Genomic DNA, 7347 nt, shown 5'->3' with positions numbered 1-7347 from the left:
CTCTCTCTCTCTCTCTCTCTCTCTCTCTCTCTCTCTCTCTCCCTCCCTCACTCACTCTCGGCCTCTCTATTTCTCCCTCCCTCACTCACTCTCGGCCTCTCTATTTCTCCGCGTTTCTCTTCTTCTTCGATAACATAAAGCGTCCGCTGGTTGCGGCGCGCGCGTTTATTAAAAGCGCTCCGGAGAGGAAAAAAGCCTCGAGAGCGCTCGAGGGCACCGCCGTTCGCGCTCTCCGCCTCTCAGGTCTCTCGAGTGTCCTGCGAGATCGGTCCTACCCGATCGATCGATCGTTCGGTAAAAGGCTCGCGCGAGGAAGGAGAATCGATCAGCCGCGGTCGGAACTCCCACCCGCCTCTTCCATTTTTCTTTTTTTCTTTCCTCTCTCTCTCTCTCTCTCTCTCTTTTTTTTTTATTCCAGGATGAATATCGATGTGCGCAGTTAGCTCGGGCGTCGATTAAACGGTCCCGCGCGTCGTAACAGCGTTCCCGCATTAACCGATGCGATGCGGCGAAACGAATAGGCGATTAAGGTTTCACACTCGTTGAAAAATTCCCGAACTACTTGGCGAATCGAGAAAAATACAGTTTGATATTTGATTTCGCCAATATTTTCGCGCCCGGGCGAGCGATGATTTTTTGGTTATTAATCCTCTTTCGGTCGCGGTGAAACTGCAGGAGGGGGAGAGAAAGAGAGAGAGAGAGAGAGAGAGAGTGAGAGGGAGAGGGAGGGGAGGAGGGGAGGATAAAGAGAGACAGGGACAGAGAGGGATGGAGGGAAAGAGCGAAACGGACCGCGCTGAGTTGTAACTCGTTCAATTCGATGGCGATGGCGCCCGCGGCACGCTGCCAGCCCGATAATTAGTGCCCGTTTAATATGCACAATTATTACGGATTGATAATCGGGGCTGCGCGTCCATTACATCGGTATGGAGATAGATGGTAATAGGTTGCTATCGATATTAGTTCTCCTCTTTCACCCTCTACGTATTCCTCCCTCTCATCCGCATCGCTTCCTCCCCTCTGGCTCTTCTCTGTGAATTCTCTTCCGTTTATCTCCCCCCCCCCTCCGTTCACCGCTCAACCAAGTACCTTCCACAGTTTCAAACTGCGACTCCGAGGCCTGTGAAATTGAAATATGAATGCTAATGGGGTTACTCACCCCGTATAATATTACTGATTGCTGTAAAGGTGAATCTTGTTATTCACCTACCTACATACCCTTTTTCTTCTTCACCTTCTCTATTATCCTTTCGTCATCATGAACACCTTAGCAGAACTCGAGCCACGTTACGCGTTACTTCTCCTGTTTAATGTATTAATAATAATAGCAATGAATTTTTAAAAAGCTATAACTACGTGTGTATTTTTATTTCGAAATTTCATATCTCCCTTACTTTATCAAGACGTTTCACCGCATGTATACCGTATTGATCGAGGGTCCGATCTTGGCGCGAAGGCGTCTATCGTCTTCTTTTTAACGGAAGGGAGTTCCGAGCCATCGAACAAATTGACGCCGTACTTACCGAGTTCCGAGGAGCGAAGAATTACGTTCCCATCGATCCGCTTTCTCGCGTCACTTTGAATTTATACGTCCTCTCCACAGCGCAGCACGGGGCAGGCTGTACGATAAAACTTCTATTCCGCTCGGCGGGTCGTTACCCAACTACATTTTCATGTTCCTTCTTGCACCTCCATCCACCCTTCTTCCATGCAATCCGATCTCGTGATTGGATCGACGAGAGGAAGAACGGTGCTTGCGGAAAAGAGGCAAACTATCGCGGAGAGCTAGATGGAAAGGAGAAAAAAAAGTCTTGAGAAAGAGTGAATATATATGTGTGTGTGTGTGTGTGTGTGTGTGTGCAGAGGAAGAGACGAGAGATGGAAAGGAAAGAAAGTTGGCGTCTCAAATCGAAAACCGACGACAGCCGGAGAGAATACGAGTCGTTATTATTCGCGCACCAGTAAAGTCGTCTTCTTTCATTCCTGAGAGCTTTACCTTTTGCATCCCTCTTCTCATCTCTCTCTCTCTCTCTCTCTCTCTCTCTCTCTCTCTCTCTCCCTCTCGCGTGTGCGTTGCCTCTTTACTTTCAGGATCTTTCACGACCCGGGAAATATTTCCTCTGTACGTTGCGGAACATCCCGGAGCTTTTCGAGGATGCGGGAAAGAAGCCAGCGGTCCCTATAACTGGGATATGTTGTCGTCGCTCGTTGCGCGAACTGAAAAAAGAGGAAATACGGGAAAAGATCTAGCTACTCTCTCCGCGTGCGAGAAACTCCCTTCTCAACCAAAAAGCGTCGACTCGTAACAAATCCATAAAACACCATGAAGCACGACTGCCCCCTGTGGCGTAAAAAGGCAGGGGAAGTGTATGGGGATGGAAGGGAGGGACGGACCGCGGAATATTTATTTATTGCTATTGCTTCGCACAGACGGGTGAAAAAGGCGGGAGTTGCCAGCTATTACCTGGCCTCTCCCCCTCGTGGACATGCAAGCGAGAGTTAAATTGAATTGCGCGATGCTTACGCCTCGTTTCGGACAGCTCGCGGTAAATTGTCGCGAAAACTGGTGGTCTCTCTCTCTCTCTCTCTCTCTCTCTCTCTCTCTCTCTCTCTCTCTCTTTCTCGATGGTGACGAGGAGAATAATACTCGTATGGGAGACCGTTAATGTTGATTCATCTCGCTGTAATGTGAACGCATTTTCACGAAAATTACCTGCTTACTCTGTAAAGCCAGATATATATTATTATGTCCCCGCAGTTCTTTTTCGCGCGCACGTTCTTTCGTTCATATTTGCAGATAAATGAATAACTCTATTTTCAACACGAAATATTTAAAAAACAACCGTCGGAATAGTAACGAGAATACTTCATGATAATTCAACGATATTATTCCTTTCATTGGATGTTATCGCTTTGCAGCTTAATGTTGATCTTGTACAGTAATCTCTTTATAGAGCGAAACATTAACGCGGATATGCAATTACAATATATATATATATACACACACACACGACATTATTCGTCACTTATTTCAGAACAATGACATTGATATGATTTACCGAACGTTAATTGTAATCAAATATTCTATTGCGGAAAAAAATCACCCCGTATCTCGTAGCCCGGAGGCTGGCATTGCAACCGCATCAGCGATCCTGTTATCACGAAAACAGAAACGATTTTAAACGTTTAATCGAAATCGATTCCGTTATTTACTGTATGTATAAGCCCTCGCGCCATCGCGATGTTGTGGTGGCAGGTACATGTTGGGCTGTTCCGAGAGTTGAAAATCGGCTCCGAATCGAGACGCCGCGATATCGATTGTTCGTCCGCCTCCCCCCCCCTCCCCCTCAGCCCCTCGTACGCCTCCTCGCTTTTTCCTTGGTTCAGCCATTTTCCGGCAGTTCGTTCTCCATTGGTCGCGGAGCTCGCGGTCGCGTTACTCTTTTTCCAACTTTTACGCCATCCTCTCACCTCTCCCTCACCGCTCAGCCTCTTCCATCCTATCATCCCCTACCCGCCTTTTTAATCCCATCACAGAGTCGAGCGCGCACCAACGAGGCTGTCGCCGGAGGTCGGTAAATTAAATCTCGAATAAAGTGCAAATAAACGAGCAAGGGGGAGAGAGAGAGAGAGAGAGAGAGAGAGAGAGAGAATGAGGATGGGAGAGAGGGGCGTTACCCGGGTGGTGGTCGAAAGTGCGGTACAAAAAAAGCGACAGGGTGAGAGCGAAAAAAAGTTAGTCGAGAGAAAAGAGGAAGGGAAGCGAGAGAGAGAGAGAGGGGGGGGAGAACACAGAGAAAGGGTGAGTACGGGTGTGAGGCTAAGAGAGAAAGAGATACGGAAAGGGAACAAGAGAGAGGGAGAGAGAGAGAGAGAGAGAGAGAGAGAAGAGCGAACTGACGCGCGAGAGTGTAATTTATTTTAATTAGAGTGGCTGCATTATGTAAGCGGGTGAAGCGCCGATGAAAGGGTTTGAAAGGGTCGAGAGATCCTGACACCGACCCCCCGACCAACATCCCCTTCCACTAACACCCTGTCTCTGCTGTCTACCCCCGGGAACAGACTAATTCGCTCTCATCCAGGGCTGTGAGGATCTCGCAGGAGAGAGAGTTTCGGAAAGTCGCCGTTGAGATTCGCGACCGATGCGCGATGCTGCTACACGGCAATTTCGCATCCGGAATGTTTGCGCTTGAAATACAGTGCACACTGGAGATATATTTCACGTACGCAGCTAGTGTCGGGAAGCTTAAAACAAATTTTCCGTTTAGAATCGTGAAAAAGTAGAGGCTTGCGTCAGTTATAATATTTATTTAAAGTTTCATTATCAAGTTTTCCTATTAGATACAAAATCCGGGAATTTAATTGGCTATCTAGTTCTTAGATGGGATTTGAACGAGATTTTTGCTGCTCCGACGATATCTCGGAGTGCATTCAACCGCGTAGGGCGCGCGAAGCGCGAGTTACGCTCTTGAGTTTCTCACCCTCTTTCCTTGGCGGGCAAAGTAGAGAACCAGCCAACCCTCCTGCTTTACCGACGCCTCTGATCTCGTTAGGAACGCATTAATTAATTTACAAGATGGCGGCGGTGGCGACGACGACGGTATAAGAGAGCAAGAGCCTCGTTGTACCGCGGAGGGGTGGAAGAGTGCCGACTGGGGGTTGGGGCGAGGGTTACTGCACGGCACGTTTTAATTACTAATTGAAACGTTCTCCTACCACCTTCCACCGTGCCGATCCCGTAATTCCGTTTCCACGTCGCTGTCACTTTCACCCCTACCCTTAACTCTAACGACTCTCCAACCCTCTCTGAACTTGCAATTCTCTCTGTCTTAATATCCGCGCTCTTCTCTCTCTCTCTCTCGGGGATACTTAATATTTTTAAATACTTTACATACTTTACCTCCATCCCCGATATTATACTTCTTCTTGGTCTTTCTCCCCCTTCGGGGAGGATGCTTCTGACACAGGAATTTATGAGACGGTGAATCTGCGGCTTTCGCGAATTAATTAATTAAAAATACAGTGGCGCTTTAACGACGCCCCGCTGCGTTCACTTTTCGGCATCATTTTATCATCTTTCTCCTTGTCGTTTTTTAACGATATTCTCTTCTTGCACGCGAAGTAGTAGGATCGATAGATCGGAAAAGATTTAATCCGTTATCGAGTGTAACTTTAACAAAGTTGATGAAGGATTTCTTTATTTTCTATATAATGTCTTTTTTATTTCTTACAAAAGTGTATAATTTATATACGTTTTGCAAAGTAAGTGTCTGTTTCGTTTTATCCATGGAACTACGACGAAACGCCAAGCGCTAAAAGTATCGCGTAATAAATACGGGGAGACGTTTAATTACTCTAAGTATCAATTATCTTAACGAGAGGCGCATGCGATGATACGGTGATCGTGCTTATCGTGCTTACGAAAGCAGCGGCAGCAAAAACGCAACACGGCACTTCGTAACGCGTCCTAGTTTTACAGTCGATTGGCAACAAACGTAATCGTTCGAAAAAATAAAAAAAATGTATATATATATATATATATATATATATGTATATATATGTATATACAATAGAAAGGTTGCGCCTCGCGCGCGCAACGATCGCAATCAGAGCACGACGGATCGGCGGTTTTATAGTCATTGCGCGCCCGCAGTGATCGATGACGATTCTGCGAAACGGAATAAAACGTTTCTCCAATATTTATTACGCCCAGCACGATACGTAGGTGTGCGGTTGGGAGCAATTTTAGCAACAGTGCCTCAACGGCGAATTGCTCCGTCGCGGTTCTTTACGATCGATTCTCTCGCTGCTCGCGGCTTTCGTTCCGCCTCGCGCACGCCGATATTTACGCGCGCTGTTTGCGTCCGCGTTACCGGCTCAACATAAGCTCGCGCAAATTTTCCCAGTCACAATCTTCCGGCAAGAAATTAACGCGAGTTTTTCACGTCGCACTTTCTTTTTATTCGCGCGCTTTGCGGACGATTTTTTATTCTCGAAATTAGGTATCTTCAATAATTCACTGCCGAGTTCCATGGAAGCTATGGCCCCTCCTTGGAATCTCGTTTTTTTTTCGAAATATGTATGTAAACTGTTATATATTTTTTAATATTTCTGAAATACTTAATCATAATTTTTTTTTAATTCTAAAAATATTTTTTAATTTAAGGTATTAATTCTTTTAGGTATAAAAAATTATTCATTACAGATTTTATTATATTATTCTTTTTAGTGTTAATTAATAATTTTAAATTAAAACGTTTTATGAATTATACATTTTAATAATACTTTTTCAATATAATGTCAAATCAATAATAATTTAAATATAATATTCCATTTATTCATATTTTATTTTGAAAAAAATTTCACTTGCGGCGCACCAATGACTCTTCCTTGACAAATTTCTGAATCTGCTAATGGCAGATCCGTTAAGTGTTCTCACTCTTTCCTCTTTAAAATTGTAAAATTTATTATGTAAATAAATTTTTCGCGTGTGCCAAATTTTTTTATATTTTTTTATCAATTTCTTATTTGATATATCGTTAAAGATTGCGCCAAATGCGGCTGAAACGTTCGTTCGGTTGTGAAAGGAAGTCGAACATGATTTACATTTAAATTGAATCACTTTGGAAATTTTTTTTCCGCACTAAGTACTACCGCGCCGCTACTCTCATTTGTCCGATTTTAAAAAAAATTTCTGTTAAATATTTATTTAATGTGTTTTCATATTACTCCAAATATGTTCAAGATGATTGTCCTCGACACGGGAAGGCGTGCTTTTGCGACTCGTGGCGCGTTTAATGACCGACTAAGCTTTTTAATAATTTGCCGACTGGTAATTAGAGTCCGTAATTTAATGAGACGGCCGTAAAATGCCGCACGTAGTGTAGACAACCGACGTAAAGATCGACCGTCCCGTAATTACGTCGCCGTGTATATTTCACAATATAATCGGCCGACTGTGCTGCGTAGCGTGCAACGCGTTTTCTACCGCGTCGTGAAAAGCTTTTTTCACGACGGCGGGAACGAAAAGGGGGAGAGAGAGAAAAAGAAAAAATAAAGAGGGGGGAGGGGTGAGGGATAGAAGGGAGGAAAGGGAAGGAAAAAGCAGAAGCGGAAGAGAAGAGCGGCCGCGAAAGCGTGGATTTGTTATTAAAACGTCCCACTGGAAATAACGGCCGCTGTGCAACGCGCGACGGATGCAGTTTGCAAACGAGGACGCGAGATACGTAGCGAAGGATCATTATTTTATTCCAACATAACGTCCGTTACATAACGTGTCCGATACGCGAACTCGCAGGAAAAATCTGTGAAATTCGCGAGCCGTCCGTACACACACACACACACACA

At 45.0% G+C, this 7347-nt stretch overlaps 1 protein-coding gene across 5 annotated transcripts in view; it reads left to right on the top strand.

Moving 5' to 3' along the window:
• The window catches only part of LOC108746934 (protein groucho-1-like), a 77551-nt gene that overhangs the window by 59031 nt on the left and 11173 nt on the right, over positions 1-7347 (top strand). The window lies entirely within an intron of this gene.

Source organism: Trachymyrmex septentrionalis, unplaced genomic scaffold (assembly GCF_001594115.1).
Source record: "Trachymyrmex septentrionalis isolate Tsep2-gDNA-1 unplaced genomic scaffold, Tsep1.0 scaffold19, whole genome shotgun sequence".
In the NCBI taxonomy this organism is placed as follows: Eukaryota; Metazoa; Arthropoda; class Insecta; order Hymenoptera; family Formicidae; genus Trachymyrmex; species Trachymyrmex septentrionalis.
Note: the sequence above shows the minus strand (reverse complement) of the source record. Positions and strands in the feature narration are given on the sequence as shown.